Source organism: Notamacropus eugenii, chromosome 5, assembly GCF_028372415.1.
Source record: "Notamacropus eugenii isolate mMacEug1 chromosome 5, mMacEug1.pri_v2, whole genome shotgun sequence".
Taxonomy (NCBI): Eukaryota; Metazoa; Chordata; class Mammalia; order Diprotodontia; family Macropodidae; genus Notamacropus; species Notamacropus eugenii.
In genome coordinates this window covers 165,822,054-165,830,551 of record NC_092876.1, presented here as the reverse complement: position 1 = coordinate 165,830,551, position 8,498 = coordinate 165,822,054, and the positions used below count along the sequence as shown (strand labels likewise).

The 8,498-nt window shown below is 33.8% G+C and overlaps 1 pseudogene; it reads right to left on the bottom strand.

Moving 5' to 3' along the window:
* Nucleotides 1–7,197: 7,197 nt before the first annotated feature.
* On the bottom strand, nt 7,198–8,224 carry LOC140508967 (glyceraldehyde-3-phosphate dehydrogenase pseudogene; annotated as a pseudogene).
* Between the last annotated feature and the right edge of the window lie 274 nt (nt 8,225–8,498).

Below are 8,498 nucleotides of genomic sequence, written 5' to 3'. Positions count from 1 at the left end.
AAATAATCCTTTGATAATTTTATTGGTATGAACTGAATGATTAAATTAATTTTGGTAATATTCTCATTCTTGAATTATGTTGGTCTCTTTTGTTGACAACATACAGAAAATAATAATGATTTATGTGGATTTATCTTTTATCTTAAAACAAGTGATTTTATTAGTTCTTTCAATTAATTGCTAGGGGATTTCTTGGGGTTATCAAGACCATCATGCCATCTATAAAAAGTAGTAATTTTATTTTTTATTTGTATATACACCTATAGATTCTTTTGATGTATTTTTTCTTGACTTATTTCCTTAGCTAGCATTTTTAATATTATGTTAAAAAGTAGTAGAGATGAGATACTTTACCTCTGTTATTATATAATTTTGGTCTGTATTCTATTTACTTCTTTATATTATTATATTATACTTATTTATACTAAGAAAAGGTCTGTTTGTTCTTATGCTTCATAGTGGAGTTTTTTAAACTAGAAATGAGTGATTTTGTTAAAATTCTCATTAGCATCTATTGATTACTATGGCCTATTACATTTATAGTTTTTTTTTTTATTATATTGAACCAACCCTGCATTCCTGGTATAAATCCAGACTGGTCATAGTGAATAATAAGTGTTGCCAATGTTTTCCTTTATTTCTGCTTCAATTATTTTGAATTCTTTATCTCTTTTGCTATGAACAATTTGGCTTTACTCTCTTTTTAAAAAAACTTTATTTTTCCAATTACATATAAAAACAATATTTAGCATTCTTTTTTAAAATTTTGAGCTCCAAATTTTATGAAAAGGCAAGCAATTTATCATAGGTTAGACATGAGAGTCATGTAAAACATATTTCCATATTAGTCATGTTGTAAAAGAAAACTCAGATAAAAAGAGGAAAATAAAAGAAAGAGAAGTATGCTTCAATCTGCATTCAGATTGCATCTATTCTTTCTCTGGAGGTGGTTAGCATTTTTCATAAGTCCTTTAAAATTGTTTTAATTTTATTTCTGAGAAGTAGATAAGTCATTCACAGTTGGTCATTGCCTCATAAAATATTTCTTTTATTGTAAACAATGTACTCCTGGTTCTTGTCATTTCACTTTGCATCAGTTCATGTTTTTTTCTGAAAGCATCCTGCTTGTCATTTCTTATAACACAATAGTATACCATCACAATCATATATCATAACTTGTTCAGTCATCATCAGATGCTATTTTCAGAGCTACTTCTAGGTGTCTATAAGTTTTCAGTTCTTCCAAGATGAGGTGATATAATTTTCTTTGATGAAAATTTCTACTTTTTAGGATTTCTTCTTTGACCTACCAATTCTTTGGGATTAAGTTATTTACTTTCCAATTAATTTTAATCATTTCTTCAAATGTTCCGTATTGAATATAGTTTTTGATTGCACTGTAGTCAGTAAGAGATGTGGTTAGTATTTCTGCTTTTCTGCATTTATGCTTGAGACTTTTAGGCCCCAGTACTTGAGACTTTTAGGCTCAATGATTAATTTTTAAAAGGTAGCATGAATGAAATATAAAAACTCCCTTCTGTTCCAATTCAATGATGCCCAGAGAATTATCATTTCTAATTTTTCTAAAGCTCTTTTTAGGTCCTAAAACTGTATTTGGCTCATCTTTTTGTTAGATTACTTTAATTCTGAAAGGGGTACATTTAAGTCCCATTATTATAGTTTCACTATTTCTCCTAACAATTTTATTAATTGTCAATAATTAATAAATTAATTATTTAGGTGTTCTGCTATTTGGAAGATATGTTAAATATTACTATTTGTTAATTATTTATGGTGCTTTTAAGCATAATATGATTTTTCTGATTATCTTATCATTCTATTTTGATATCTCGACTGTGTGTCTTATAAAAAACATATTGTTGGATTCTGTTTTCTAATCCACTCTACTATGCTTTCCATTTTATGTGTGAGTTGATCTCATTTGTGTTCATTGTTTTAATTATGTTTTTTACTTCATTCTGTACTCATACTTTTTCATCTCTTTACCTCTACTCCTCCTTTTTACAGAGAGGGTGGTGAAATGAGTTTACCTAAAGTATAAGAAAGAAATTTGTTTCTGAATTATTCTCTTCCCTTGCCTTGCCCTCCAACACAAGTTTTTACACTCTCTTATTTCCCCTTTCATACTCCCCTTCTCCCAACACTGGAGTTTATTTTTCTTGTTATTTTTCTCTTAGCTATTGAGTATTGTGTACCCAATCTATTCCAGTGATCTAACACTCTATTTCTTAGCCAGTACCAGATTTTTTTTTGATGATTGTTGTTTTATAATACAGTTTGAGATCTGCTCATGCTAGAGTTACCTTCCTTCATATTTTTTTTATTGATTTCCTTAATATTCTTGATCTTTTGCTCTTCCAAATGAATTTTGTTATTATTTTTTCCTAGCTCTATATAATTTTTTGATCACTTTTATTATATTGACTCAGACTACCCATGAACAAGTAATATTTTTCCAATTTTCTAGATAAGAATTTTAGTTGCGTGAAAAGTGTTTTGTAATTGTGTTCATATAGTTCCTGGGTTTGTCTTAGTATGTAGACTCCAAAGTATTTTATATTTTCTATGGTTATTTTCAATGGAATTTTTCTCTTTCTTACTGCTGGATTTCTTTGGTAATACAAAGAAATGCTGATGATTTATGTGGGTTTATTTTCTGTCCTGCAACTTTGATAAAGCTGTTAATGATTTCAATAAGCTTTTTAGTTGATTATCTAGGATTCTCTAAGTATACCATCATATCATCTGCAAAGAGTGATAGTTTTGTCTCCTCATTGACTTTTCTAAGTCTTTCAATTTCTTTTTCTCCTCATATTGCTAAAGCTAAAATTTCTGGTACAATATTGAATAATAGAGGTGAAAGTGGGCATCTGTGCTACTATGTATGATCTTATTGGCAAGGCTCTAGAGTATTCCTACTATAGACAATGTTTGCTGATGGTTTTAGATAGCTACTACTTATCATTTTAAGGGGAGCTCCATTTATTCCTATGCTTTCTGATGTTTTTAATAGGAATAGGTGCTGCATTTTGCCAAAAGCTTTTTCTGCATCTATTGAGATAATTATATGGTTTCTGTTGGTTTTGTTATTAATAAGGGTAATTAACCCTAATCAGTTCTGCATATATATAAATCTTATAAATCCCACCTGGTCATAGCATATCATCCTGGTGCTATATTGCTGTAATCTCCTTGCTAGTATTTTATTCAAAAATTTTTCATCAATATTCATTAGGAAAATCAATCTATAGTCTTCTTTTTCTGTTTTCAACCTTTCCCAGTTTAGGTATCAGCATCATATTTGTATCAGAAAAGGAATTTGGTAGGACTCTTTTGTCTATTTTCCTAAATATTTTATATAGTATTGGGATTAATTGTTCTTTAATTGCTAGACAGAATTCACTCATGAATTTATCTGGCCCTGGGGATTTTTTCTTAGAAAGAGGATTTGTTCAATTTCTTTTTCTAAGATTGGGTAATTTATGTATTCTTTTTCCTCTTCAGTTAATCTGAGAAATTTACATTTAAAAATAATATTCATCCATTTTATTAAGAATGTCGAATTTGTTGGCATATAATTAGGCAGAATAGCTCCTAATGATTATTTTAACTTATCTTTACATTTGTGGTCAATTCATTCTTTTCATTTTTGATACTGGTACTAACTTTTCTAGAATTCTATTCACCACCTTAACTTCTTTCTTTTTTTTTCCTTAGATTTATCTAGTTCTTAGAAGGGAAAGTTGAGGTCCCCTGCTAGTATAGTTTTGTTGCCTATTTCATTTAACTTTTCCTTTAAAACTTTAGATGCTATACTATTTGGTGTATATGTTTAGTATTGATATTACTTCATTGTCTATGGTACTTTTTTAGCAAGGTCTAATTTCCTTACTTATCTCTTTTAATTAGATCTATTTTTGGTTTTGCTTTGTCTGAGATTAGGATTGCTACCCCTGCTTTTTTTTTTTTTAACTTTAGCTGAAATATAATAGATTCTGCTCCAGCCCCTTATCTTTATTCCCCTTGTGTATCTCTGTGCTTTGAATGTGTTTCTTTTGAACAACATATTGTAGGATTCTGGTTTTTGATCCACTCTGCCATCCACTTCCTTTTTATGGGTGAGTTCATCCCATTCACATTTACAGTTATGGTAACTAACTTTATTTCCCTTCATGTTATTATCCCTTTGTTTGTCTTTATCTCTTTCACCCTGTCTCTCCTCACAAGTGTTTTATTTCTGATCTCCCCCAATTTGCCCTCTTTTTTGTCAGCCCCATCCCACTTCCTCTTTTCTTGTTTCTATCCCTTTTTACTTCTTTCTAAGGTAAGATAGATTTATATATCCAACTGAATGTGTATGCTTTTCCCTTTTTCAAGACAGTTTTGGTGATAGTAAGGTTGAAGCATTGCCTGCTACCACCATTCCAATCTTCACCTCTACTGTAATAACTCTTTCATGCCTCCTTTAGTTGAGATAATTTGCTCCGTTCGATCTCACTCTTCCCTATTTTCCCAGTGCAATTTTCTTTATCACCCCCTAATTTTATTTTTTATTAGAAATGTCATCCTGTCATAGGCATCTCATGCCTGCACCCTCTGTCTATATATGTATTCCTTCTAATTATTCTTACAACAATAGTTCTTAAGAGCTACAAAGAGCTAGTCGTGTAGGAATATAAACAGTTTAACCTTATTGAATCTCTTATGTTTTCTCTTTCTCATTTCTTCTTTACCTTTTTATGTTTCTCTTGGGTCTTATATTTGAAGATCAAATAGTCATTTGTTCAGCCCTGGTTATTTAATTAAGAATGCTTGAAAGTATTTTATTTCATTAAACATACATTTTCCCCCTGAAGGCTTATACTCAGTTTTGCTGGGCACATGAATCTTGGTTGTGTTACTAACTCCTTTGCCTTCTAGCATATCATATTTCAGGCTCTCCTGTTCTTTAATGTAGAAGCTGCTAAACTCTGTGTAATCCTGACTGTGGCTCCATGATATTTGAATTATTTCTTTCTGACTGCTTGCAGTATATTCTCCTTGACCTGAAAGCTCTGGAATTTGGCTGTAATATTCCTAGGAGTTTTCATTTTGGCATCTTTTTTTAGGTAGTGACTGGTGGATTCTTTCAATTTCTGTTTTGTCCTCTGGTTCTAGGACATCAGGTCAGTTTTGTTTGATAATTTCTTAAAGTATGATGTCCAGGTTCTTTTTTTGATCATGGCTTTCAGATCATCCAATAATTCTTAAGTTATCTCTGCTAGATCCATTTTCTAGGTCAGTTGTTTTTTCCAATGAGAATTTCACATTTTCTTCTATTTTTTTTTATTCCTTTGAGTTGTTTTATTATTATTTTTTGAAGTGTCATGGAGTCATTAGCTTCCACTTGCCCAATTTTTAAGGATTATTTTTTTCTGTGAGTTTTTGTATCTGCTTTTCCATTTGACCAATTCTATTTTTAAGGAGTTACTTTCTTAGGTGAATTTTTCATATCCTTTTTCATTTTTTTGTGTTTCCTTCACTGTGCTTGTTGACTCTTTTTCATTATTCTGTTGCATTAGTCCATTTCTTTCCCCAATTTTTCTTCTACTTCTCTTATTTGGTTTTTTAAAAATTTATTTTTAATTTATGGAATAAAAAAGCATTTTTATAGCACAGTATGATAAAAAAGATGATTGTACATGAAACTACAAATCTCCTATGCACAACTTGTTATTCCTTTGAAATGTACAACAAAATTGTCATGTACATTTTCTTTTTTCCATCTTTTTTTTCCTCTTTCCCATAGAAATGGCTACCATTAGACACAAATAGGCACATATGTGTATGTATACACACATATGTATATATATATGTAAAATTATTCTATGCATCTATTCATCAGTTCTTTCTCTGGATGTAGATAGTATCTTTCTTCATATGCCCTTTATAGTTAATTTGGGTATTTATAATAGTCAAAATAAATTATTCGCTCAGTCATTCTTAAAACAATATTGCTGTTACCATGTACAATGTTCCCTTGGTTCTGCTCATTTCATTCTTCATTATTTTGTGCACATCTTTTCATGTTTTTCTAAAAATCATTGACCTCATCATTTCTTATAGCAAAGTAACATTCCATCACAGTCACAGTCATAGACCACAACTGATTCAGACCCCAGGATTCTTCTTTGCCTTTCCTTCCCTTCTTTCTGCCTATTTTGGTGGGTTTTCACCAAAAAATGAGTGTTTTCAATTGAAGTTAGGCCTAAGAAGTGAGAGTGAATGAAATTTAAGCCTTCATACAATCCAAGTCATGCTTTGGAATGATCAGATATTTTCATTTTCCTTGTAAGCTTTATTTTCCAGTCATTCTTGTTGTTTGTTCTCTTTATTATTCTGTTCTAAACATCTTCACAATTTTCACATGACTGCAGAGGTATCCTGTGTCTCAGCAACATGCCTTTCTGTGCAAAGGAAGAAAGCAACCTGCTTTGCATTGGGCTCAGATACTGTTGTATAGAAAATTCCCCAAGTGGCCAGTTCATCAGATCTTCCTTATAGACTGACAATTTGACCAAAGCACATTTAAACATAGCATACTTTGGATTATTATGCTTTAAAAATCAAGTAGTGGGTTTCTTCTCCTTTTTCTCTCCAGACTAATGTTTTTTTTTTCCTTCTCCTTTATGCCCCATCAAAGTTTTGATCACTCAGACAAAATAGCAGCTACTTTATGGTATAAGACGACTCAACTGAGAGGTTCATTTGCTTTTCTCACATCGTCTTAAGTATTCCTCACTGTACAGCAGGATAACTGTATTTTAATAGTTTATATAGCATTTAATTAAGAACTAAAGTATAATGGGATGTGGTTTATGAGACTTATAAACCATGCTCTGGAGAGTCTAGTTGACCTTGTGATATGTTTTATCATCTTTCTGTGTGAGTCTTTTAAGTGAATCTCATCTTCAGAAGACCTTTGCCAAACTATTTTATTGTTTCCACTCTATGAGCTTAATGAAAGGACACTGCATTTAAAAGTCACAATGAATATCTAAGATAAGCTCTTTTTTTTTTTTTTGCACTGAGTGTGGTGACTTTATTGATGGTACGCAATACAGGACTCTAGGCTTCTCCCCTCTACTACAGGGGTGTATTGGGACAAGGATGTGAATGGGACAGGGTATCCCCAGTAGAGGAACATAAGTTAGGAGTGTAGGCTCCCCAGTGGTGGAACTCCTTTTTTGACTGGGGATGAAGATCCATGGCTTTCCACTTTACTCCTTGGAGGCCATGTAGACCATGAGGTCCACTACATGGTTGCTGTAACCATACTCATTGTCATACCAAGAAATGAGCTTGACAAAGTGGTCATTAAGGGCAATACCAGTGCCAGCATCAAAGGTGGAAGAGTGGGTGTTGCTGTTAAAGTCACAGGATACAACCTGGTCCTCTGTGTAGCCCAAGATGCCCTTCAAGGGTCCCTCCGATGCCTGCTTCACCACTTTCTTGATATCATCATATTTGGCAGGTTTCTCCAGGCAGCAGGTCAGATCCACAACAGATACATTGGGAATAGGAATGCGGAAGGCCATGCCTGTGAGCTTCCCATGCAGCTCAGCTATGACCTTGCCTACAGCCTTAGCAGCACAAGTGGAAGCAGGGATGATGTTTTGGGCAGCACCATGCCCATCACGCCACAGCTTACCAGAGGGACCATCTACTGTCTTCTGGGTAGCAGTAATGGCATGGACTGTAGTCATGAGTCCTTCCACAATGCCAAAGTTGTCATGAATGACCTTGGCCAAGGGGGCCAAGCAGTTGGTAGTGCAGGAAGCCTTACTAACAATCTTAAGAGAATTATCACATTTCTCATGGTTCATTCCCATCACAAACATTGGGGCATCAGTAGAAGGGGCAGAGATGATGACCCTCTTGGCTCCACCCTTCAAGTGAGCCCCAGCCTTTTCCATGGTGGTAAAGACTCCAGTAGACTCTACAACATACTCGGCTCCAGCATCTCCCCATTTGATATTGGTGGGATCCCTCTCCTGGAAGATGGTAATGGCTTTTCCATTGATCACCAGCTTCCCATTCTCAGCCTTGACAGTGCCCTTGAACTTGCCATGGGTGGAGTCATATTGAAACATATAAACCATGTAGTTGAGGTCAATGAAGGGGTCATTGATGGCCACAATGTCTACTCCACTTGAGGTGAATGCAGCCCTAGTCACCAGGCACCCAATACGGCCAAATCCGTTGACTCCGACCTTCACCGTGTTGTTTCTGGGATGTGACTGAAGTAGCAGATCCTGGCACCGAGGTTGGGAGAAAAGCCGAAAGCCTAAGATAAGCTCTTAAATAGACTCTCCACTGATGATATACCTCAATCATAGAATTGTTTTGTTTTTTGAAATTAATGATGACATTTCACATCCCAGGCTCTCAAAGAAGAGAAGCCACTCCCTCCACCTCCAGCATGGTGCCACCATGTG